Source organism: Drosophila bipectinata, chromosome XL, assembly GCF_030179905.1.
Source record: "Drosophila bipectinata strain 14024-0381.07 chromosome XL, DbipHiC1v2, whole genome shotgun sequence".
Lineage (NCBI taxonomy): Eukaryota > Metazoa > Arthropoda > Insecta > Diptera > Drosophilidae > Drosophila > Drosophila bipectinata.
Window position 1 is genome coordinate 15,571,765 of NC_091734.1, and position 27,722 is coordinate 15,599,486.

Genomic DNA, 27,722 nt, shown 5'->3' on the forward strand with positions numbered 1-27,722 from the left:
ATACTTTATAGGGTCGGAGATGTCTCCTTCACTGCGTTGCACACTTTTGACAAAAATTATAATACCCTCTGCAAGGGTATAAAAATTTTACGATAATGAACGAGATTAGCGAGACAGCGATCGAAGACCGCCTTTACATACTATTGGTAAGGAATAGCCACAATGGCAATAATCTCAATCCTGATCAGGAGAAAAAACAACCAACAACACTTTTTACCCCTGAAACAACACTGCAACTCGTGTCGACCATGCCTTCACTCTGGCCGTCACTTCACTCTAGGAGGGGAGGAGTTACCGACGACGTCACTAGCCAGTGAAGTCACGGTCACCTATTGCCACTGCACATCGTGTCTACACCTCGATGACACCCAATACGGTCAGCGCCCGGTCGTATGCTGACTAGGAGGATCATCGCAAGCACAAGTATCCGGCCCATTGCTGAGCTAGGCACTTTTGCAGCCTATACACATTCATTCTTTGTCTTACTTTAAACTTCTTTGTAAAACCTTTCGGGAGAATATACTCAGATCATCATTAGAATCCAAAGGCATTGGTCTCAATATAATTCAAATCGTAAAATACTTACACCACTAAAACACCTTCAAAATCACTCCACTCCCTCCATTTGGTAACTCGCGCCTAAAAGTTCTGTCTACAAATACAGCTTATAATGTATTGTTCTTAATCTTGAAGAATAATAAGTGGTGAAAATAAATATAGCCGAACTTTGTTTGTCATTCAGGATTGATTCGTTTCTTGCCATTCAAAACACTTGGAAATCCTCAAGGTATTTATAAGATGATTTTATCATCTTAATCATTCATTTCATCTTATCATTTCAATCATTTTAAAACTTTACTCAAAACAAATGTTTAAAAATTTGGAAAAAAATATTTTGAATATTTCCACACGTCAATTGTCTCCAAATGGCTTTAGTAATGTTTATCAATGGATGATTTCGGAAATGGGAAAAATACCCATGCTTAATATGCCCGAAGTTCTCAGAGCTGCATCATATTTGGAAATAACTGAGCTTCTTGAGCATGCCTGGAACGTTCTAAATAGTCATATCTATACTAATTTTTCAGCATTTAATATAATGTTTGAAGAGCGCCACGCCTATGAACTGGATGAAATTAACGAATTGATGGCTAGCCGCATATCCAAAGCAACTTTGGTAATACTATCCAGTCGTGAGTTTCTTTGCCTCAATGAAAATCAGGTGTGTCATTTGCTAGCATCCAGCTCTTTGGCAGTAAACTCAGAAATGGAGGTGAGTTAATTAGAAGGAAAAGGAAGTAACAAAAAAGTATACCATTTTATTTTTAAAACTCTTTTTATTTATTTATATATATAGTTTATATTACTTTATATCCTTGCAGAGGGTATTCTAATTCTGGTCAAAAGTTCAACGCAGTAAATGAGACTTCTCCGACCCCATATTCTTGATCAGGACCAACTCCTGAGTTGATCGTGTCCGTCTCTCTGTCTGTCTGTCCATTTGTCTATAACTCATTGATCGGAAATGCCAAAACTTTGGTATTTCTAAAGTTAGATTATCTTTTCTATGGGTTGTACTTCAAGTCAACTGATCTAACAAATTACCGGGATATGGATCGGCCAACTAAATCTTCGTATTCATATGAGTATCGGCCAACTTTATCCGATTTTTGCTATATATATCCGATCTTTACTGCAAGGGTATATCAACTTCGGATACACACGAAGTTAGCTTTCCTTTCTTGTTTTTCTTTGAAAGAAAAAAAAAACCTTTTATTTTGTGTCGTTTCAGTTATTATACAGTTCTTTTATGTGGCTTAATCATTTGTGGCCATGTCGCAGATCCAGCACAGCTAAAATCCTACAAAATATTCGATTTGCTTTTATGTCTCCAACAATGTTGGACAAGTTTAAAAAATTGGAATGCCACAATACAGGCACCTTTAGCAAAATTTTTAATGAATTTACTAATCTACCAAAACTAACACAGCTTATTCAGGATGCATTATTTTGTAGCACCTTAGTAATAACCACAAACAACGAACCAACTTACATTAAAGAAAATTTAGAATACACTCAAATCAAGTCGCTAGCTCCACGTCGTTGGATGTTCGATACTCGATGTGAACATCACCTAACAATGAGACAACAATGCCCCAACATGCAATACATATCGTTTGAACAATTTAAAAATTATTTATATATATTAGAGAAGTCTGAAAGAGATTTTGACCAGTTCATGGAATGTGGAGATGATAATGAAGATTCCAAGAAACAAGAAGATTGTCAAATTGAAACTAGCTTGGGCAAAATAACGATACATTCTATGTTGAATGTCAAGCATTTATCACAGTACATAAAACTTTTGACTGGAAACATAAATTTTAATAAAGCAATCACATAATATATACTTGATAATTGCATGTTTAAAATAATATAATAAAGAATCTGTAAATACAGTCGCATACTATCTCAAGTCGGAGCTTTTTAGTGCTGTAATCTAGGGTACCATCCACAGGCTAATTTGTTTTGTCGTGAAATGGTGTACGCGAGGAAGCTATTCACTCCATACACAAATGATTATGTTTTTAGGTTACCATAAATCCTAGTCCACCTGGAAACCACTGAATCATTTCGTCCCATTCCTTGGAAGCTATGAAATGACCGGGAGTGCTCATACAAGCGTCAAGGACATATTTTGTTGAAGATTTTTGGAAATTTTAAGGAACTTCAGACTCTGATAAATAAAGACAGCCCCCCAATAATAACCTTACAAGAGACACACCTAATGCAAAGCAATATTTATGCTGTCCCTAAAAGTTATGCAATGTGGCAATTCTAATGGCAATTCTGGTGTGGCAATTCTAATACACAAAACAATAGAGTTTAAACATTAAAGAAATCATCTTAGGATTCGACTTTGACGCTCTATTATTGAAATATGCTCTAGGAAAAAAATTAACATAATATCAACATACCTCCAACCTAAAGCTATCTTAAATGTTAGTAGTCTTCATTTCGTACTCAGTCCACCTAAAAATAAACCTAAAGCGATCACCTACCGATCGTAACCAACCTGTTAATAAAAACCCCAATAAGCCCAAATAAAATAATACTTAGCAGTGCACATCTGCGCATTCCAATGGCCTTCCCAACAGTTACCTAAAGGACGCCCTGGTGGAACAAAACTCTTCAAACCTTCTGCAAATCAAAAAAACAAGCATGGAAGTTACTTAAAAGAAATATGACCAAAGAGAACAAAATAGATTTCAGGAGAAAGAATGCCCTTTTTCGACGTGAGTTAAAAACAGTGTACCACTTGCCATAGCAGAAAGCGACACCTATGCGCCGCATTAGGCAGGAAGGTGCGCCATCTGTGGGAGATAATGGGTTATATAGAATGAGGAGGCGCCTGGAATAATTAAATCCAGGAGTTCGCCATTTGTGGACTCCAGGAGGCTGCCCGCCTTAAATCCCGCGTCGGTCTGGCTAGAGAGATTTGGGGAGAGCATTCCCTAACCAGCCTTACATAAGAGCAGACGGTTATATCAACTAATGGAAGATAAAAAAAAAAAAAAGAAAACCCAATCTTTGCAAGTCTTTTGTTTGTTGGATTCGAGATTCGAGTCCTAGTGTCAGCTTCGTAAAACCTGAGTGAGTGTGGAAATGAAAAAAAGCAAATAATTAGAGGGCAGTTTTTTATGGTGCGTTTATGTTGGGTCTGTTACTAGGTGGCCGGCCAGAGCGGAAACACCAGCAGACACATTGGAGGCCGAAAAGAAAAAGGAGGACTCCGGGCGTTCCGGTGGGACCGACGTCGCAGATCAGCATCTCCGGGCATATAGCAGCGACCAGCACTTCCGATCGGGTACCGCCCGCGAGTTCGCTGTGAGACAAACGAGCGAACGGACAAGAGGGAAGATTGGTGTTTAGTTCATCGCGACGAGGGGCTCCGAGCGGGAGTAAACCGGCGGTTGCACCGGCGACAAGGCCATCGAAGACAAGGAGAATCGGTCCATATATTTTTTTTGTGTTGTTTAGTGATGGTTGGTGGAAAATTCTACTAACCATGGTGCGTCAGAAGTCATAAGTATTTGACGACCAAGTTCTTCCCCAGTCCAATAGAGTGAGGTATATGCTTAGCCCCACCAGCAAAAAGATAAGAGAAATGTGCCCTTATTGTTTTGGTCCCCGACACCACGACGAAAATTTTTAAACTAGCAAAGGATAAATTTATTTAAAACAAAAAGAAAAAAATTAATAATAACAATAATACTTTTAAGTTTTGTGGGAAAAACAAAAAGGAAAAATTTTGGTTGATGTTAAACTTTTGCTAAATAATTTTTAAACATTAGGTAAACATTTAAAACATGCCTTATTAAATTTTATGTAAAATAAGTAGGTTTATAAAGAAAATTCTTATTTGTGAAGTGTCCCCCACTTCCCCTTTCATCACCGACGAAAGCGCTTTCGACGAGGGATGCTAAAGAGGCAAATCGTGAGTAAACCTATTTTATGTATTATTTTATTTTATGGCATGATCTCCCGAATATAAAATCGTATATATATTTATTCAATCAGAAGACCAAAATTTAGTTTCCCCTTTTTTCCTAAAATTTTTTTTGTTGTTTTAATTCGTTAATGTTAATTTGCCCTAAATGTCTTTTTAAATGTCCGTCGTCATTTGAGTTATGCGTTCGAGGATAGTTTGTAAGATGTTCATTATTAGTCTAGTCCAATAAATAATTATAATGTTCTAAATTCGGTATTTTAGCCGCAGCGGCAGTTTAAGGATGTAGGAGAAGCCAAAAGACAAAGGGGTCACTCGCATGAAGCGGGGCTGAGTGACCTAAGGTAGGGTGGGCAAATATGAGTCGCCCCTAAAACACCTGGGTGACTCCGGGTTAGCCGAGGAAGGATAGCAGCTCCCTAGCCATAGGGGGATTTCGGGACTCATTACCGGAGCATGTCTTGTCGCGAGCACGCAATTTAAAATCAAGATCCATACTTGTGATGGGCACCGCTGGGAACTGGCAAATAACACCCCCTTGCCGACGAGCCGAAGCCGGATATCATAGCGTGCGCTGGCTCCCAGCCGCAACACCAGCCCTTCCCCATAATTGGTTACTACTGTAGCAATCGTTACAACGGTTACAAAATAAGCCATTCAAAACTCTTGACATTCAAAACTCAAAACAATCCTCTTGAAAACCTAACCGATCAACAAGATATTGCTAATGTGTTCTACCCAATCTGGTCGACCGACTCTCATGACGACAAGTTTTCTAACGAATTTCATACATGTAAAAATAATATTCTAAATAACTCATTATAACCTCCTCCAAGTAAGAAAGCTGCTCCAATAGAAGAAAACATAACCTTCCTTGAATTTTTTTCCGCCCTGGCTTCTTTAAAAGGGAAAACTCCGGGCTTAGAAAGAATCAACTATCCAATGGTTAAAGCCTTACCTACGACCATAAAATACAGACTTATTGAACTTTACAACAAAATACTACATATTCATATACCACAACAATATAAAATTAGTATAATTTTACCCCTCCTCAAACCGGAAAAAGATAGGACAGATCTAGCTTCATATCGCCCAATCTCCCTCAATTACTGTCTCGCTAGGTTACTAGACAAAATATTCACAAAAAGCTATGGTGGCTTGTGAGCTCACATAAACTCTTACACAACAGCCAAACTGGATTTTGGAAGGGAAAATCGATAGTGGATAGTCTGTTGTTTACTGACTATCTTATTAGAGAGGCCCTTAATACAAAAAACCACCTATAAATTGTTTCCCTCGATTTCTGCAAGGCATTTGACAAAATTGGTATACACGCAGACAGATGCGACTGACAGACTGTCTCAACGCCCGCAGTATCTTTTGCTATGGATGAGGGGCCTCGATGTCAAAATGCAACCCGTCGGAAAACCAGAGAGGGGATGCAACGAGCAACGTGAAGGCGTCGCATCCAAGACAATAGAAAACGATAATAGTACTCAGACAGAACTTACGATAAGTCTGTCTCCGCTCAAGAAGGAGCACAAACTTTACGAAACATTACAGGATAGATCCATTCAGTTCAAGCCCTATCATATTCGCGAGGCAAATTATGGGGAAGCAAGAGAACGGATCCTAGGGAACGTCAACTCTTGTGAGAGAGAGACTGGACGGTCGAAAAGAAAAATACAGAGATTTTGGAGGGAAGTTCAGACGTGTCGGCAGTAGTTAGTCTCGGCGATAATTTTGAACTCAGATAACACGCTTTATACAGGGAGTGAAATAGAGAAGAACCGATACCTAGCGTTACTGGACTCAGGCGCGTCCATAAGTTGCATAGGGGGCAAAGCAGTTATTGAATTGGCAAAGACGACGCATTATGCAACGTCACGGCAAAAATTAGAACGAAGATCTATCGGAATCTTAGAAAGTCGATCGAGTCGATTTTGTAATTCTAGATCTTAAGAAAGACGTCTAGTTAGGCACAGATTTCTGGCGACAATTCGGATTACTAGATCAAATTGTGGGACTAGAGCAATTAGTATCGGAAATTGAGGAAGACAGAGAGGAGTCAAAACGTGAAGTTCCCTAAACTCACGCGCTTTCGACTAAACAAGAGCAGATGCTAGATTTAGTCATAACACAGTTGCCCTCCTATGAAAAAAAACGGTTTAGGGAGAACACCGGTGTTGGAACTTAGCATTGATGTTGGTGATGCAAAGCCTGTCAAGCAGCGACATTGGCCGATCTCACCAGCAAAAGATGAAATGATGTTTAAAGAAGTAGAGAACATGTTGGCATTAGGAATAATAGAGGATTCCAAGAGTTGATGGAGTAGCAATTGCGTTCTTGTTAGAAAGGGACCCAAGGTTCGATTTAGATTCCAGGGAAGTAAACAAACTCACGATCAAGGATGCGTATCCACTACCTCATGTGGATAGCATACTTAGTCGATTGCCACCAGCTAGGTACATTACGGGACTAGATATGAAACACGCGTTCTGGCAAATACCAATGGAAGAGAAGTCACAGTTCACAGTCTTCACTATTCCCAACAGACCATTGTATCAGTACAAAGTAATGCCTTTTGGTCTTTGCGGCTCAAACTCTGTGCAGGTTAATGGACATAGTTATACCACCAACCGTGCGCACGAGAGTATTCGTATACTTAGACGATTTTCTAGTTTTGTCAGAAGATTTCGAGTCACATCTGAAACTACTCGAAGAAATCGCAAGCCATTTGCGAAAGCCAAACCTGACAATTAATATAGCCAAGTCGAAGTTTTGCATGACTGAGATTAGATATTTAGGATATGTCATTGGGCACGGCCAATTGAAAGTCGACCCAGAAAAGGTCAGTTTTCCAGTTCCCAACTCGGCGAAACAGCTGAGATGATTTCTCGGATTGTCAGGGTGGTAGAGGCGGTTTGGGGACAACTACGCTACAATCGCGACCCCACTGACAGACCTTCTTAAAAAGAACAAGAAACTCGAGTGGAATAAGTAAATAAAGCAGATGTTGACGTCGTCACCAATTCTGCGGATGCCTGACTTCCAGAAACAGTTCGTTTTTTTAAGTGTACGGGCTAGGATGTGTGTTGGCGCAAAGGAATGAAGACGGCGTAATTGCCTATAGCATACATGTCAGAAAAATTGTCGAAGGCCCAACACAACTATTCCGTTACGGAATGTTGGAATGTTTAGCAGTTATAAAAGAAATAGAGAAGTTTAGAGCCTATATTGAATTTTTATATATCCTATGTTGGATTTCCAAGTCGTCACTGATCATGCCGCACTGCGATGGCTTTTGAAGCAGAAAGACTTAAGAGATCGTTTGGAAAGGTGGGCTTTGAAGTTACGCGGACTCAAATTGAAAATAGAACACCGCAAGGGCTCACAGAACATCGTAGCAGATGCATTGTCGCGTCGCGAAGAAGGAACAATAGATGAGCTAATGGATGGTCCACTATCCTATTATTGACTTAGATTCCGAAGAGTTCAATTCAGCGCAATACAACAGTTACGAGAACAGATCAGAGCCAATCAAGACAGGTTACCGGATTTTAAAATTGTCGACTAGTTTGTTTACAGAAGCATCAAGCGGAGATGAAGTGCACGAACAATAAGCGTGGAAACTGTACGTTCCAGTCAACTTAGTTGACGATGTGATATCGCGAGGTCACAATCCTCCCGATTCGGCTCACATTGGCATGGCCAAGATGATCGAGAAGCTAAAGCGATATTTATACTGGCCAGGGATGGTAACTCAAATTCGTAGCTACGTCTCTGAGTGCCCCGTTTGTAAAACGAGCAAGAGTGCGAACACCATACTGAGACCACCGTTAGGGAAACCCACAGTATCGGAAAGACCGTTCCAGAAACTTAACATCGACTTGCTAGGACCTTACCCTAGGTCTAAGAAGGGAGGAAATTTCATTTCCTACACCCTTTGCGTAAGTTTACCGCCGATAGGATCTGTGACTACCTAGATAGACAAGTGTTTTATACATTTGGTGTTCCGGAGTCAATTTTAACAGATAACGGATCCCAATTCAAGTCAGGTCAATTTAAAGCATTTTTAACTCGGTTTGGAGTCAAGCACATATTCACGGCTACCTATCCACCGCAAGCTAAGGCGAGCGAACGTGTAAACCGATCTATACTAGCAGCAATTAGGGCGTACATAGATAGCGATCATACAAACTGGGATTCAAACATCGACCAGATAAGTGCATTTTTAAAGTCGAGTGTGCATCGGAGTACGGGATTTTCGTCGTGTTTCCGAGATTACGAATTACTCAAGATATTAAATGCTTTAACGGACGATGTAGCGTTGAAAACACCGGACTTTTTATTGTTGGCTCGAAAGAAAGCGAAAGAAAGAATCAATCAGTGTCATGAAGCAAACGCCAAAATTTACAATTTACGTAAATAAAACGTAAGTAAATAATGTGGCAAAGAAGTTCAGCAGTAAGCTAGCACCAGTGTTTATCAAAGCAACGATTTTTGATTTATAGTTTTGATATTCTCTTATGGCGCAAACGCGTATGAAGTTTATTTTCAATTTAATATTGAAGAGAGAACTTATTATAATGGAATAGACAGTTATGATTTGGGTCTGTTGCTTTTGTGATGCGGTTTTCAGTTACCTCCGAAGTCGTTTGAATCGGTAGAGAACATTTTTACAAGGGATACCCAATAGAACCTTATCGAGGTATCAAGAAAGGTTACTTACATTAACCGCAACTGGGACATTTTCTATAAACTCATTTCTACAGGGTGACAATAAATAACCCGGACAAACATTTTTGATCATAACTTTTTAAGGAACTGTATTTGAGAAAAAATGCAGATACACAACTATTAAATAGGTATTGTGTTAACTTATATTCAGCTGGTTTCGTAGTGGCTTCCTTGGGCTGCGATGCAGAGCCCTAAACGTTTCTGGAAATTTAGCGCAATGGGCCGCAGGAGGTTCTTCCGATAATCGATCCCATTCTCGGAGCAATGATTGCTTCAGCGCCTCCAAACTTATGTGGCATTAAGCACATGCCCTGGACTCCAAAATAGACCACACACTATAGTCCATCGGATTAAGATCTGGCGAGTAAGGTGACCATTCACTGCATGTGATAAAGTCCGGGAAATTGGCTTTGCACCAGTCCTGAGTCAATTTGGCTCTATGGGCTGACGCTGAATCCTGTTGAAACGTCCACTCCGTATCACCGAAGTGCTGCTGGCCCCAAGGAAGCACAACAGTTTCCAAAACGTCCCGGCGGTACACTTCCTTATTGATTTTGACCCCTTGATCGATGAAAACAAGGGGTGTTTTGCCAGTGGCGCATATTCCTCCCAAAACCATTAAAGACTGCTCAAATTGACGGCGCTCGATTATTGCATAGGTACCTGGAGCTTTAGCAGACCAAAATGTATATATATTTGTATTAGAAAAGTACAAGCTATCGATAAATGCATTTTTTTAAGGTCAGCATCATAATACATTTATAATAGATTGCTTCAAAAATTGTCCGGGTTATTTATTGTCACCCTGTATAAACCCAAAAACAGATTCATCTTCTTTAATTTTTTAATCGTATTAACTTTAATAAGAGTGTACTAACCAATAATATTAAAAACATAGCGGAGAGCAATCTCCTCATCAAACTAAAATTCATTTTTAATACGAAAGAAATAGAATATACTCGAATTTTTATAAAGAAACAGAACTTTGAGTTAGAAAACGATATCAAATTATATAAAATATTTAACACTGAAACAATAGCCAACGAGCCAAAATAATTTTCTTAATCCAAAAACCCACAATTAATACTAACATATACCACCTATAAACAAAATTAGATTACGTAAAAGAAAAGGTTAAACAAATTGCGATAGTGTACCTATGCCACGGGGAAGATACTTCGGATCCCAAGTCTCAAAATAAATCAAAGTCCTGATAAGACTTTGGCGGAAATCTTATCAGGAACACCAGCGACATTCGGGGCAAAGGAAACCGACCAGGAGTAACGGATCTGGCAATCAGAGGGCGTAAGCATCGTCCTAATCAACATCCTAATAATTTCTTCGTGTGCTGAAAAATTCAACTTCACCGGTACAGGCCTATTAGAAATAAAAGACTGTCCCACTACTATCAACGTTATTATGTACAGAGGCAATATTGGTGAATTCAACGAACTCTTGAACGTAACTTTAGAATAAAAACAAGAAAGCAAAGCTAACTTCGGGCGGAGCCGAAGTTGATATACCCTTGCAGCTAAAACCGGATATATATCGCAAACATCGGATATAGTTGGCCGATCCTTATGGGAATATGAATATATAATCCAATTTATTACAATACAAAATCTAAAAAAAAGTCTCAAGCTTCTATCTTCAAAAATACCAAAGTTGGTATTTCTACCAAAAACCATTTCCGATCGTACAGTTATATGTCAGCTACAAGATATAGTCAACCGATCGTTATGAATTTTGGTAGATCGGATAAACTGACCAAAAATAGAATGTGTACCAAGTTTCTATCATCAAAAACACGAAAGTTGGGTCATTTCCGATCGTTCAGTTATATGGCAGCTATAGGATATAGTCGGCCGATCCTTATGAAATTTGGCATGTCGTATAAGGTTGCCAAAAAAAGCTCTCACCTAAAATTTGAACTCTCTAACTTTAAAAACACCAAAGTTATACCATTTCCGATCAATCAGTTATATGGCAGCTATAGGATATAGTCGACCGATCCGGGCCGTTCCGACTTATATACTGCGTGCAAAGAAAAGAATGGTGTGTGCAAAGTTTCAAGACGATAGCTTTAAAACTGAGAGACTAGTTCGCGTAGAAACAGACAGACGGACAGACAGACGGACAGACGGACATGCTCATATCAACTCAGGAGGTGATCCTGATCAAGAATATATATACTTTATAGGGTCGGAGATGTCTCCTTCACTGCGTTGCACACTTTTGACCAAAATTATAATACCCTCTGCAAGGGTATAAAAATTTTACGATAATGAACGAGATTAGCGAGACAGCGATCGAAGACCGCCTTTACATACTATTGGTAAGGAATAGCCACAATGGCAATAATCTCAATCCTGATCAGGAGAAAAAACAACCAACAACACTTTTTACCCCTGAAACAACACTGCAACTCGTGTCGACCATGCCTTCACTCTGGCCGTCACTTCACTCTAGGAGGGGAGGAGTTACCGACGACGTCACTAGCCAGTGAAGTCACGGTCACCTATTGCCACTGCACATCGTGTCTACACCTCGATGACACCCAATACGGTCAGCGCCCGGTCGTATGCTGACTAGGAGGATCATCGCAAGCACAAGTATCCGGCCCATTGCTGAGCTAGGCACTTTTGCAGCCTATACACATTCATTCTTTGTCTTACTTTAAACTTCTTTGTAAAACCTTTCGGGAGAATATACTCAGATCATCATTAGAATCCAAAGGCATTGGTCTCAATATAATTCAAATCGTAAAATACTTACACCACTAAAACACCTTCAAAACCACTCCACTCCCTCCATTTGGTAACTTGCGCCTAAAGGTTCTGTCTACAAATACAGCTTATAATATTTTGTTCTTAATCTTGAAGAATAATAAGTGGTGAAAATAAATATAGCCGAACTTTGTTTGCCATTCAGGATTGATTCGTTTCTTGCCATTCAAAACACTTGGAAATCCTCAAGGTATTTATAAGATGTTTATATTTATTATACCCTTGCAGAGGGTATTATAATTTTGTCCAAAAGTGTGCAACGCAGGAAAGGAGACATCTCCGACCCTATAAAGTATATATATTCTTGATCAGGATCACCTCCTGAGTTGATATGAGCATGTCCGTCTGTCTGTTTCTACGCGAACTAGTCTCTCAGTTTTAAAGCTATCGACTTTAAACTTTGCACACACCATTCTTTTCTTTGCACGCAGTATATAAGTCGGAACGGCCCGGATCAGCCGACTATATCTTATAGCTGCCATATAACTGATTGATCGGAAATGGTATAACTTTGGTGTTTTTAAAGTTAGAGAGTTTAAATTTGACACGAGCCAAGCTACTCTTGGCAACACATTACGACATGCCAAATTTCATAAGGATCGGCCGACTATATCTTATAGCTGCCATATAACTGAACGATCGGAAATGACCCAACTTTCGTGTTTTTGAAGATAGAAGCTTGGGACTTTTTTTTAGATTTTTCATCGTAATTAATTGGTTTTATTGTGATGTAATCATAAGGTTCGGCCAACTTCATCCGATGTTTGCGATATATATCCGGTTTTAACTGCAAGGGTATATAAACTTCGGCTCCGCCCGAAGCTTTCCTTTCTTGTTTTAGTTTAGTGTATGTAAAAATATTTTAGGTAATAACAAAGTAACCAATTCAAACAATTTCTGATTCAAACAATCATCGTAACAAAGTTAGACATACATATATGAAATATCAGCAAAATGCACAAAAGTCGTCCATATTTAACTACACTCTCCAATGAGCCACGGCCAGGACACTTTCGCATGTAAGTTATGAAGTAATCGAACTACTCATTTAATGTGATATTAAATTCTTATTATTATTTTTTTCTAAAGGACTTATTCAAAATTTGAAAACGAATGTAGGTTGCTTTCCAAGGTGCAAAAAAGTTTAGGTGATATCAATGTAAAACGAAACAAAGAAGACAACATAATTTTACTGACGCACAAAGTTTCACCAGCCACTGTTGTGGTAAAAAACATTCAAGACAATAAACACACTGACACTATAATAAATATAAGGGATCATTATTTCATGTGCCACGCAATCATTTTAAAACTTTACTCAAAACAAATGTTTAAAAATTTGGAAAAAAATATGTTGAATATTTCCACACGTCAATTGTCTCCAAATGGCTTTAGTAATGTTTATCAATGGATGATTTCGGAAATGGGAAAAATACCCATGCTTAATATGCCCGAAGTTCTCAGAGCTGCATCATATTTGGAAATAACTGAGCTTCTTGAGCATGCCTGGAACGTTCTAAATAGTCATATCTATACTAATTTTTCAGCATTTAATATAATTTTTGAAGAGCGCCACGCCTATGAACTGGATGAAATTAACGAATTGATGGCTAGCCGCATATCCAAAGCGACTTTGATAATACTATCCAGTCGTGAATTTCTTTGCCTTAATGAAAATCAGGTGTGCCATTTTCTAGCATCCAGCTCTTTGGCAGTAAACTCAGAAATGGAGGTGAGTTAATAAGGAGGAAAAGGAAGTAACAAAAAAGTATACCATTTTATTTTTAAAACTCTTTTTATTTATTTATATATATAGTTTATATTACTTTATATCCTTGCAGAGGGTATTCTAATTCTGGTCAAAAGTCCAACGCAGTATATGAGACTTCTCCGACCCCATATTCTTGATCAGGACCAACTCCTGAGTTGATCGTGTCCGTCTCTCTGTCTGTCTGTCCATTTGTCTATAACTCATTGATCGGAAATGCCAAAACTTTGGTATTTCTAAAGTTAGAGAGATTATCTTTTCTATGGGTTGTACTTCAAGTCAACTGATCTAACAAATTACCGGGATAGGGATCGGCCAACTAAATCTTCGTATTCATATGAGTATCGGCCAACTTTATCCGATTTTTGCTATATATATCCGATCTTTACTGCAAGGGTATATCAACTTCGGAAACGCACGAAGTTAGCTTTCCTTTCTTGTTTTTCTTTGACGTAAAAAAACCTTCTATTTTGTGTCGTTTCAGTTATTATACAGTGCTTTTATGTGGCTTAATCATTTGTGGCCATGTCGCAGATCCAGCACAGCTAAAATCCTACAAAATATTCGATTTGCTTTTATGTCTCCAACAATGTTGGACAAGTTTAAAAAATTGGAATGCCACAATACAGGCACCTTTAGCAAAATTTTTAATGAATTTACTAATCTACCAAAACTAACACAGCTTATTCAGGATGCATTATTTTGTAGCACCTTAGTAATAACCACAAACAACGAACCAACTTACATTAAAGAAAATTTAGAATACACTCAAATCAAGTCGCTAGCTCCACGTCGTTGGATGTTCGATACTCGATGTGAACATCACCTAACAATGAGACAACAATGCCCCAACATGCAATACATATCGTTTGAACAATTTAAAAATTATTTATATATATTAGAGAAGTCTGAAAGAGATTTTGACCAGTTCATGGAATGTGGAGATGATAATGAAGATTCCAAGAAACAAGAAGATTGTCAAATTGAAACTAGCTTGGGCAAAATAACGATACATTCTATGTTGAATGTCAAGCATTTATCACAGTACATAAAACTTTTGACTGGAAACATAAATTTTAATAAAGCAATCACATAATATATACTTGATAATTGCATGTTTAAAATAATATAATAAAGAATCTGTAAATACAGTCGCATACTATCTCAAGTCGGAGCTTTTTAGTGCTGTAATCTAGGGTACCATCCACAGGCTAATTTGTTTTGTCGTGAAATGGTGTACGCGAGGAAGCTATTCACTTCATACACAAATGATTATGTTTTTAGGTTACCATAAATCCTAGTCCACCTGGAAACCACTGAATCATTTCGTCCCATTCCTTGGAAGCTATGAAATGACCGGGAGTGCTCATACAAGCGTCAAGGACATATTTTGTTGAAGATTTTTGGAAATTTTAAGGAACTTCAGACTCTGATAAATAAAGACAGCCCCCCAATAATAACCTTACAAGAGACACACCTAATGCAAAGCAATATTTATGCTGTCCCTAAAAGTTATGCAATGTGGCAATTCTAATGGCAATTCTGGTGTGGCAATTCTAATACACAAAACAATAGAGTTTAAACATTAAAGAAATCATCTTAGGATTCGACTTTGACGCTCTATTATTGAAATATGCTCTAGGAAAAAAATTAACATAATATCAACATACCTCCAACCTAAAGCTATCTTAAATGTTAGTAGTCTTCATTTCGTACTCAGTCCACCTAAAAATAAACCTAAAGCGATCACCTACCGATCGTAACCAACCTGTTAATAAAAACCCCAATAAGCCCAAATAAAATAATACTTAGCAGTGCACATCTGCGCATTCCAATGGCCTTCCCAACAGTTACCTAAAGGACGCCCTGGTGGAACAAAACTCTTCAAACCTTCTGCAAATCAAAAAAACAAGCATGGAAGTTACTTAAAAGAAATATGACCAAAGAGAACAAAATAGATTTCAGGAGAAAGAATGCCCTTTTTCGACGTGAGTTAAAAACAGTGTACCACTTGCCATAGCAGAAAGCGACACCTATGCGCCGCATTAGGCAGGAAGGTGCGCCATCTGTGGGAGATAATGGGTTATATAGAATGAGGAGGCGCCTGGAATAATTAAATCCAGGAGTTCGCCATTTGTGGACTCCAGGAGGCTGCCCGCCTTAAATCCCGCGTCGGTCTGGCTAGAGAGATTTGGGGAGAGCATTCCCTAACCAGCCTTACATAAGAGCAGACGGTTATATCAACTAATGGAAGATAAAAAAAAAAAAAAGAAAACCCAATCTTTGCAAGTCTTTTGTTTGTTGGATTCGAGATTCGAGTCCTAGTGTCAGCTTCGTAAAACCTGAGTGAGTGTGGAAATGAAAAAAAGCAAATAATTAGAGGGCAGTTTTTTATGGTGCGTTTATGTTGGGTCTGTTACTAGGTGGCCGGCCAGAGCGGAAACACCAGCAGACACATTGGAGGCCGAAAAGAAAAAGGAGGACTCCGGGCGTTCCGGTGGGACCGACGTCGCAGATCAGCATCTCCGGGCATATAGCAGCGACCAGCACTTCCGATCGGGTACCGCCCGCGAGTTCGCTGTGAGACAAACGAGCGAACGGACAAGAGGGAAGATTGGTGTTTAGTTCATCGCGACGAGGGGCTCCGAGCGGGAGTAAACCGGCGGTTGCACCGGCGACAAGGCCATCGAAGACAAGGAGAATCGGTCCATATATTTTTTTTGTGTTGTTCAGTGATGGTTGGTGGAAAATTCTACTAACCATGGTGCGTCAGAAGTCATAAGTATTTGACGACCAAGTTCTTCCCCAGTCCAATAGAGTGAGGTATATGCTTAGCCCCACCAGCAAAAAGATAAGAGAAATGTGCCCTTATTGTTTTGGTCCCCGACACCACGGCGAAAATTTTTAAACTAGCAAAGGATAAATTTATTTAAAACAAAAAGAAAAAAATTAATAATAACAATAATACTTTTAAGTTTTGTGGGAAAAACAAAAAGGAAAAATTTTGGTTGATGTTAAACTTTTGCTAAATAATTTTTAAACATTAGGTAAACATTTAAAACATGCCTTATTAAATTTTATGTAAAATAAGTAGGTTTATAAAGAAAATTCTTATTTGTGAAGTGTCCCCCACTTCCCCTTTCATCACCGACGAAAGCGCTTTCGACGAGGGATGCTAAAGAGGCAAATCGTGAGTAAACCTATTTTATGTATTATTTTATTTTATGGCATGATCTCCCGAATATAAAATCGTATATATATTTATTCAATCAGAAGACCAAAATTTAGTTTCCCCTTTTTTCCTAAAATTTTTTTTGTTGTTTTAATTCGTTAATGTTAATTTGCCCTAAATGTCTTTTTAAATGTCCGTCGTCATTTGAGTTATGCGTTCGAGGATAGTTTGTAAGATGTTCATTATTAGTCTAGTCCAATAAATAATTATAATGTTCTAAATTCGGTATTTTAGCCGCAGCGGCAGTTTAAGGATGTAGGAGAAGCCAAAAGACAAAGGGGTCACTCGCATGAAGCGGGGCTGAGTGACCTAAGGTAGGGTGGGCAAATATGAGTCGCCCCTAAAACACCTGGGTGACTCCGGGTTAGCCGAAGAAGGATAGCAGCTCCCTAGCCATAGGGGGATTTCGGGACTCATTACCGGAGCATGTCTTGTCGCGAGCACGCAATTTAAAATCAAGATCCATACTTGTGATGGGCACCGCTGGGAACTGGCAAATAACACCCCCTTGCCGACGAGCCGAAGCCGGATATCATAGCGTGCGCTGGCTCCCAGCCGCAACACCAGCCTTTCCCCATAATTGGTTACTACTGTAGCAATCGTTACAACGGTTACAAAATAAGCCATTCAAAACTCTTGACATTCAAAACTCAAAACAATCCTCTTGAAAACCTAACCGATCAACAAGATATTGCTAATGTGTTCTACCCAATCTGGTCGACCGACTCTCATGACGACAAGTTTTCTAACGAATTTCATACATGTAAAAATAATATTCTAAATAACTCATTATAACCTCCTCCAAGTAAGAAAGCTGCTCCAATAGAAGAAAACATAACCTTCCTTGAATTTTTTTCCGCCCTGGCTTCTTTAAAAGGGAAAACTCCGGGCTTAGAAAGAATCAACTATCCAATGGTTAAAGCCTTACCTACGACCATAAAAAACAGACTTATTGAACTTTACAACAAAATACTACATATTCATATACCACAACAATATAAAATTAGTATAATTTTACCCCTCCTCAAACCGGAAAAAGATAGGACAGATCTAGCTTCATATCGCCCAATCTCCCTCAATTACTGTCTCGCTAGGTTACTAGACAAAATATTCACAAAAAGCTATGGTGGCTTGTGAGCTCACATAAACTCTTACACAACAGCCAAACTGGATTTTGGAAGGGAAAATCGATAGTGGATAGTCTGTTGTTTACTGACTATCTTATTAGAGAGGCCCTTAATACAAAAAACCACCTATAAATTGTTTCCCTCGATTTCTGCAAGGCATTTGACAAAATTGGTATACACGCAGACAGATGCGACTGACAGACTGTCTCAACGCCCGCAGTATCTTTTGCTATGGATGAGGGGCCTCGATGTCAAAATGCAACCCGTCGGAAAACCAGAGAGGGGATGCAACGAGCAACGTGAAGGCGTCGCATCCAAGACAATAGAAAACGATAATAGTACTCAGACAGAACTTACGATAAGTCTGTCTCCGCTCAAGAAGGAGCACAAACTTTACGAAACATTACAGGATAGATCCATTCAGTTCAAGCCCTATCATATTCGCGAGGCAAATTATGGGGAAGCAAGAGAACGGATCCTAGGGAACGTCAACTCTTGTGAGAGAGAGACTGGACGGTCGAAAAGAAAAATACAGAGATTTTGGAGGGAAGTTCAGACGTGTCGGCAGTAGTTAGTCTCGGCGATAATTTTGAACTCAGATAACACGCTTTATACAGGGAGTGAAATAGAGAAGAACCGATACCTAGCGTTACTGGACTCAGGCGCGTCCATAAGTTGCATAGGGGGCAAAGCAGCTATTGAATTGGCAAAGACGACGCATTATGCTAACGACGCATTATGCAACGTCACGGCAAAAATTAGAACGAAGATCTATCGGAATCTTAGAAAGTCGATCGAGTCGATTTTGTAATTCTAGATCTTAAGAAAGACGTCTAGTTAGGCACAGATTTCTGGCGACAATTCGGATTACTAGATCAAATTGTGGGACTAGAGCAATTAGTATCGGAAATTGAGGAAGACAGAGAGGAGTCAAAACGTGAAGTTCCCTAAACTCACGCGCTTTCGACTAAACAAGAGCAGATGCTAGATTTAGTCATAACACAGTTGCCCTCCTATGAAAAAAAACGGTTTAGGGAGAACACCGGTGTTGGAACTTAGCATTGATGTTGGTGATGCAAAGCCTGTCAAGCAGCGACATTGGCCGATCTCACCAGCAAAAGATGAAATGATGTTTAAAGAAGTAGAGAACATGTTGGCATTAGGAATAATAGAGGATTCCAAGAGTTGATGGAGTAGCAATTGCGTTCTTGTTAGAAAGGGACCCAAGGTTCGATTTAGATTCCAGGGAAGTAAACAAACTCACGATCAAGGATGCGTATCCACTACCTCATGTGGATAGCATACTTAGTCGATTGCCACCAGCTAGGTACATTACGGGACTAGATATGAAACACGCGTTCTGGCAAATACCAATGGAAGAGAAGTCACAGTTCACAGTCTTCACTATTCCCAACAGACCATTGTATCAGTACAAAGTAATGCCTTTTGGTCTTTGCGGCTCAAACTCTGTGCAGGTTAATGGACATAGTTATACCACCAACCGTGCGCACGAGAGTATTCGTATACTTAGACGATTTTCTAGTTTTGTCAGAAGATTTCGAGTCACATCTGAAACTACTCGAAGAAATCGCAAGCCATTTGCGAAAGCCAAACCTGACAATTAATATAGCCAAGTCGAAGTTTTGCATGACTGAGATTAGATATTTAGGATATGTCATTGGGCACGGCCAATTGAAAGTCGACCCAGAAAAGGTCAGTTTTCCAGTTCCCAACTCGGCGAAACAGCTGAGATGATTTCTCGGATTGTCAGGGTGGTAGAGGCGGTTTGGGGACAACTACGCTACAATCGCGACCCCACTGACAGACCTTCTTAAAAAGAACAAGAAACTCGAGTGGAATAAGTAAATAAATCAGATGTTGACGTCGTCACCAATTCTGCGGATGCCTGACTTCCAGAAACAGTTCGTTTTTTTAAGTGTACGGGCTAGGATGTGTGTTGGCGCAAAGGAATGAAGACGGCGTAATTGCCTATAGCATACATGTCAGAAAAATTGTCGAAGGCCCAACACAACTATTCCGTTACGGAATGTTGGAATGTTTAGCAGTTATAAAAGAAATAGAGAAGTTTAGAGCCTATATTGAATTTTTATATATCCTATGTTGGATTTCCAAGTCGTCACTGATCATGCCGCACTGCGATGGCTTTTGAAGCAGAAAGACTTAAGAGATCGTTTGGAAAGGTGGGCTTTGAAGTTACGCGGACTCAAATTGAAAATAGAACACCGCAAGGGCTCACAGAACATCGTAGCAGATGCATTGTCGCGTCGCGAAGAAGGAACAATAGATGAGCTAATGGATGGTCCACTATCCTATTATTGACTTAGATTCCGAAGAGTTCAATTCAGCGCAATACAACAGTTACGAGAACAGATCAGAGCCAATCAAGACAGGTTACCGGATTTTAAAATTGTCGACTAGTTTGTTTACAGAAGCATCAAGCGGAGATGAAGTGCACGAACAATAAGCGTGGAAACTGTACGTTCCAGTCAACTTAGTTGACGATGTGATATCGCGAGGTCACAATCCTCCCGATTCGGCTCACATTGGCATGGCCAAGATGATCGAGAAGCTAAAGCGATATTTATACTGGCCAGGGATGGTAACTCAAATTCGTAGCTACGTCTCTGAGTGCCCCGTTTGTAAAACGAGCAAGAGTGCGAACACCATACTGAGACCACCGTTAGGGAAACCCACAGTATCGGAAAGACCGTTCCAGAAACTTAACATCGACTTGCTAGGACCTTACCCTAGGTCTAAGAAGGGAGGAAATTTCATTTCCTACACCCTTTGCGTAAGTTTACCGCCGATAGGATCTGTGACTACCTAGATAGACAAGTGTTTTATACATTTGGTGTTCCGGAGTCAATTTTAACAGATAACGGATCCCAATTCAAGTCAGGTCAATTTAAAGCATTTTTAACTCGGTTTGGAGTCAAGCACATATTCACGGCTACCTATCCACCGCAAGCTAAGGCGAGCGAACGTGTAAACCGATCTATACTAGCAGCAATTAGGGCGTACATTGATAGCGATCATACAAACTGGGATTCAAACATCGACCAGATAAGTGCATTTTTAAAGTCGAGTGTGCATCGGAGTACGGGATTTTCGTCGTGTTTCCGAGATTACGAATTACTCAAGATATTAAATGCTTTAACGGACGATGTAGCGTTGAAAACACCGGACTTTTTATTGTTGGCTCGAAAGAAAGCGAAAGAAAGAATCAATCAGTGTCATGAAGCAAACGCCAAAATTTACAATTTACGTAAATAAAACGTAAGTAAATAATGTGGCAAAGAAGTTCAGCAGTAAGCTAGCACCAGTGTTTATCAAAGCAACGATTTTTGATTTATAGTTTTGATATTCTCTTATGGCGCAAACGCGTATGAAGTTTATTTTCAATTTAATATTGAAGAGAGCACTTATTATAATGGAATAGACAGCTATGATTTGGGTCTGTTGCTTTTGGGATGCGGTTTTTAGTTACCTCCGAAGTCGTTTGAATCGGTAGAGAACATTTTTACAAGGGATACCCAATAGAACCTTATCGAGGTATCAAGAAAGGTTACTTACATTAACCGCAACTGGGACATTTTCTATAAACTCATTTCTACAGGGTGACAATAAATAACCCGGACAAACATTTTTGATCATAACTTTTTAAGGAACTGTATTTGAGAAAAAATGCAGATACACAACTGTTAAATAGGTATTGTGTTAACTTATATTCAGCTGGTTTCGTAGTGGCTTCCTTGGGCTGCGATGCAGAGCCCTAAACGTTTCTGGAAATTTAGCGCAATGGGCCGCAGGAGGTTCTTCCGATAATCGATCCCATTCTCGGAGCAATGATTGCTTCAGCGCCTCCAAACTTATGTGGCATTAAGCACATGCCCTGGACTCCAAAATAGACCACACACTATAGTCCATCGGATTAAGATCTGGCGAGTAAGGTGACCATTCACTGCATGTGATAAAGTCCGGGAAATTGGCTTTGCACCAGTCCTGAGTCAATTTGGCTCTATGGGCTGACGCTGAATCCTGTTGAAACGTCCACTCCGTATCACCGAAGTGCTGCTGGCCCCAAGGAAGCACAACAGTTTCCAAAACGTCCCGGCGGTACACTTCCTTATTGATTTTGACCCCTTGATCGATGAAAACAAGGGGTGTTTTGCCAGTGGCGCATATTCCTCCCAAAACCATTAAAGACTGCTCAAATTGACGGCGCTCGATTATTGCATAGGTACCTGGAGCTTTAGCAGACCAAAATGTATATATATTTGTATTAGAAAAGTACAAGCTATCGATAAATGCATTTTTTTAAGGTCAGCATCATAATACATTTATAATAGATTGCTTCAAAAATTGTCCGGGTTATTTATTGTCACCCTGTATAAACCCAAAAACAGATTCATCTTCTTTAATTTTTTAATCGTATTAACTTTAATAAGAGTGTACTAACCAATAATATTAAAAACATAGCGGAGAGCAATCTCCTCATCAAACTAAAATTCATTTTTAATACGAAAGAAATAGAATATACTCGAATTTTTATAAAGAAACAGAACTTTGAGTTAGAAAACGATATCAAATTATATAAAATATTTAACACTGAAACAATAGCCAACGAGCCAAAATAATTTTCTTAATCCAAAAACCCACAATTAATACTAACATATACCACCTATAAACAAAATTAGATTACGTAAAAGAAAAGGTTAAACAAATTGCGATAGTGTACCTATGCCACGGGGAAGATACTTCGGATCCCAAGTCTCAAAATAAATCAAAGTCCTGATAAGACTTTGGCGGAAATCTTATCAGGAACACCAGCGACATTCGGGGCAAAGGAAACCGACCAGGAGTAACGGATCTGGCAATCAGAGGGCGTAAGCATCGTCCTAATCAACATCCTAATAATTTCTTCGTGTGCTGAAAAATTCAACTTCACCGGTACAGGCCTATTAGAAATAAAAGACTGTCCCACTACTATCAACGTTATTATGTACAGAGGCAATATTGGTGAATTCAACGAACTCTTGAACGTAACTTTAGAATAAAAACAAGAAAGCAAAGCTAACTTCGGGCGGAGCCGAAGTTGATATACCCTTGCAGCTAAAACCGGATATATATCGCAAACATCGGATATAGTTGGCCGATCCTTATGGGAATATGAATATATAATCCAATTTATTACAATACAAAATCTAAAAAAAAGTCTCAAGCTTCTATCTTCAAAAATACCAAAGTTGGTATTTCTACCAAAAACCATTTCCGATCGTACAGTTATATGTCAGCTACAAGATATAGTCAACCGATCGTTATGAAATTTGGTAGATCGGATAAACTGACCAAAAATAGAATGTGTACCAAGTTTCTATCATCAAAAACACGAAAGTTGGGTCATTTCCGATCGTTCAGTTATATGGCAGCTATAGGATATAGTCGGCCGATCCTTATGAAATTTGGCATGTCGTATAAGGTTGCCAAAAAAAGCTCTCACCTAAAATTTGAACTCTCTAACTTTAAAAACACCAAAGTTATACCATTTCCGATCAATCAGTTATATGGCAGCTATAGGATATAGTCGACCGATCCGGGCCGTTCCGACTTATATACTGCGTGCAAAGAAAAGAATGGTGTGTGCAAAGTTTCAAGACGATAGCTTTAAAACTGAGAGACTAGTTCGCGTAGAAACAGACAGACGGACAGACAGACGGACAGACGGACATGCTCATATCAACTCAGGAGGTGATCCTGATCAAGAATATATATACTTTATAGGGTCGGAGATGTCTCCTTCACTGCGTTGCACACTTTTGACCAAAATTATAATACCCTCTGCAAGGGTATAAAAATTTTACGATAATGAACGAGATTAGCGAGACAGCGATCGAAGACCGCCTTTACATACTATTGGTAAGGAATAGCCACAATGGCAATAATCTCAATCCTGATCAGGAGAAAAAACAACCAACAACACTTTTTACCCCTGAAACAACACTGCAACTCGTGTCGACCATGCCTTCACTCTGGCCGTCACTTCATTCTAGGAGGGGAGGAGTTACCGACGACGTCACTAGCCAGTGAAGTCACGGTCACCTATTGCCACTGCACATCGTGTCTACACCTCGATGACACCCAATACGGTCAGCGCCCGGTCGTATGCTGACTAGGAGGATCATCGCAAGCACAAGTATCCGGCCCATTGCTGAGCTAGGCACTTTTGCAGCCTATACACATTCATTCTTTGTCTTACTTTAAACTTCTTTGTAAAACCTTTCGGGAGAATATACTCAGATCATCATTAGAATCCAAAGGCATTGGTCTCAATATAATTCAAATCGTAAAATACTTACACCACTAAAACACCTTCAAAACCACTCCACTCCCTCCATTTGGTAACTCGCGCCTAAAAGTTCTGTCTACAAATACAGCTTATAATGTATTGTTCTTAATCTTGAAGAATAATAAGTGGTGAAAATAAATATAGCCGAACTTTGTTTGTCATTCAGGATTGATTCGTTTCTTGCCATTCAAAACACTTGGAAATCCTCAAGGTATTTATAAGATGTTTATATTTATTATACCCTTGCAGAGGGTATTATAATTTTGTCCAAAAGTGTGCAACGCAGGAAAGGAGACATCTCCGACCCTATAAAGTATATATATTCTTGATCAGGATCACCTCCTGAGTTGATATGAGCATGTCCGTCTGTCTGTTTCTACGCGAACTAGTCTCTCAGTTTTAAAGCTATCGACTTTAAACTTTGCACACACCATTCTTTTCTTTGCACGCAGTATATAAGTCGGAACGGCCCGGATCGGCCGACTATATCTTATAGCTGCCATATAACTGATTGATCGGAAATGGTATAACTTTGGTGTTTTTAAAGTTAGAGAGTTTAAATTTGACACGAGCCAAGCTACTCTTGGCAACACATTACGACATGCCAAATTTCATAAGGATCGGCCGACTATATCTTATAGCTGCCATATAACTGAACGATCGGAAATGACCCAACTTTCGTGTTTTTGAAGATAGAAGCTTGGGACTTTTTTTTAGATTTTTCATCGTAATTAATTGGTTTTATTGTGATGTAATCATAAGGTTCGGCCAACTTCATCCGATGTTTGCGATATATATCCGGTTTTAACTGCAAGGGTATATAAACTTCGGCTCCGCCCGAAGCTTTCCTTTCTTGTTTTAGTTTAGTGTATGTAAAAATATTTTAGGTAATAACAAAGTAACCAATTCAAACAATTTCTGATTCAAACAATCATCGTAACAAAGTTAGACATACATATATGAAATATCAGCAAAATGCACAAAAGTCGTCCATATTTGACTACACTCTCCAATGAGCCACGGCCAGGACACTTTCGCATGTAAGTTATGAAGTAATCGAACTACTCATTTAATGTGATATTAAATTCTTATTATTATTTTTTTCTCTAAAGGACTTATTCAAAATTTGAAAACGAATGTAGGTTGCTTTCCAAGGTGCAAAAAAGTTTAGGTGATATCAATGTAAAACGAAACAAAGAAGACAACATAATTTTACTGACGCACAAAGTTTCACCAGCCACTGTTGTGGTAAAAAACATTCAAGACAATAAACACACTGACACTATAATAAATATAAGGGATCATTATTTCATGTGCCACGCAATCATTTTAAAACTTTACTCAAAACAAATGTTTAAAAATTTGGAAAAAAATATGTTGAATATTTCCACACGTCAATTGTCTCCAAATGGCTTTAGTAATGTTTATCAATGGATGATTTCGGAAATGGGAAAAATACCCATGCTTAATATGCCCGAAGTTCTCAGAGCTGCATCATATTTGGAAATAACTGAGCTTCTTGAGCATGCCTGGAACGTTCTAAATAGTCATATCTATACTAATTTTTCAGCATTTAATATAATTTTTGAAGACCGCCACGCCTATGAACTGGATGAAATTAACGAATTGATGGCTAGCCGCATATCCAAAGCGACTTTGATAATACTATCCAGTCGTGAATTTCTTTGCCTTAATGAAAATCAGGTGTGCCATTTTCTAGCATCCAGCTCTTTGGCAGTAAACTCAGAAATGGAGGTGAGTTAATAAGGAGGAAAAGGAAGTAACAAAAAAGTATACCATTTTATTTTTAAAACTCTTTTTATTTATTTATATATATAGTTTATATTACTTTATATCCTTGCAGAGGGTATTCTAATTCTGGTCAAAAGTCCAACGCAGTATATGAGACTTCTCCGACCCCATATTCTTGATCAGGACCAACTCCTGAGTTGATCGTGTCCGTCTCTCTGTCTGTCTGTCCATTTGTCTATAACTCATTGATCGGAAATGCCAAAACTTTGGTATTTCTAAAGTTAGAGAGATTATCTTTTCTATGGGTTGTACTTCAAGTCAACTGATCTAACAAATTACCGGGATAGGGATCGGCCAACTAAATCTTCGTATTCATATGAGTATCGGCCAACTTTATCCGATTTTTGCTATATATATCCGATCTTTACTGCAAGGGTATATCAACTTCGGAAACGCACGAAGTTAGCTTTCCTTTCTTGTTTTTCTTTGACGTAAAAAAACCTTCTATTTTGTGTCGTTTCAGTTATTATACAGTGCTTTTATGTGGCTTAATCATTTGTGGCCATGTCGCAGATCCAGCACAGCTAAAATCCTACAAAATATTCGATTTGCTTTTATGTCTCCAACAATGTTGGACAAGTTTAAAAAATTGGAATGCCACAATACAGGCACCTTTAGCAAAATTTTTAATGAATTTACTAATCTCCCAAAACTAACACAGCTTATTCAGGATGCATTATTTTGTAGCACCTTAGTAATAACCACAAACAACGAACCAACTTACATTAAAGAAAATTTAGAATACACTCAAATCAAGTCGCTAGCTCCACGTCGTTGGATGTTCGATACTCGATGTGAACATCACCTAACAATGAGACAACAATGCCCCAACATGCAATACATATCGTTTGAACAATTTAAAAATTATTTATATATATTAGAGAAGTCTGAAAGAGATTTTGACCAGTTCATGGAATGTGGAGATGATAATGAAGATTCCAAGAAACAAGAAGATTGTCAAATTGAAACTAGCTTGGGCAAAATAACGATACATTCTATGTTGAATGTCAAGCATTTATCACAGTACATACAACTTTTGACTGGAAACATAAATTTGAATAAAGCAATCACATAATATATACTTGATAATTGCATGTTTAAAATAATATAATAAAGAATCTGTAAATACAGTCGCATACTATCTCAAGTCGGAGCTTTTTAGTGCTGTAATCTAGGGTACCATCCACAGGCTAATTTGTTTTGTCGTGAAATGGTGTACGCGAGGAAGCTATTCACTCCATACACAAATGATTATGTTTTTAGGTTACCATAAATCCTAGTCCACCTGGAAACCACTGAATCATTTCGTCCCATTCCTTGGAAGCTATGAAATGACCGGGAGTGCTCATACAAGCGTCAAGGACATATTTTGTTGAA

The 27,722-nt window shown here is 38.8% G+C and overlaps 3 long non-coding RNA genes across 4 annotated transcripts; all 3 read left to right on the top strand.

Annotated features, from left to right (window-relative positions):
- Positions 1 to 845: 845 nt before the first annotated feature.
- On the top strand, positions 846 to 3,746 carry LOC138926751 (uncharacterized). The gene is made up of 3 exons (XR_011443378.1): positions 846 to 1,273; positions 1,793 to 3,654; positions 3,732 to 3,746. It is a non-coding gene; the product is annotated as an uncharacterized lncRNA (long non-coding RNA).
- Positions 3,747 to 10,699: 6,953 nt separating this feature from the next.
- On the top strand, positions 10,700 to 16,245 carry LOC138926593 (uncharacterized). Its single transcript, XR_011443162.1, has 5 exons — positions 10,700 to 10,714; positions 12,906 to 13,058; positions 13,129 to 13,807; positions 14,292 to 16,153; positions 16,231 to 16,245. It is a non-coding gene; the product is annotated as an uncharacterized lncRNA (long non-coding RNA).
- Positions 16,246 to 23,214: 6,969 nt separating this feature from the next.
- Positions 23,215 to 27,475, top strand: LOC138926750 (uncharacterized). Of its 2 annotated transcripts, none has more exons than XR_011443377.1 (4): positions 23,215 to 23,229; positions 25,421 to 25,573; positions 25,646 to 26,324; positions 26,809 to 27,475. It is a non-coding gene; the product is annotated as an uncharacterized lncRNA (long non-coding RNA). The 2 variants fall into 2 exon arrangements; XR_011443375.1 differs by having other exon boundaries at positions 25,646 to 26,288.
- Positions 27,476 to 27,722: the final 247 nt, after the last annotated feature.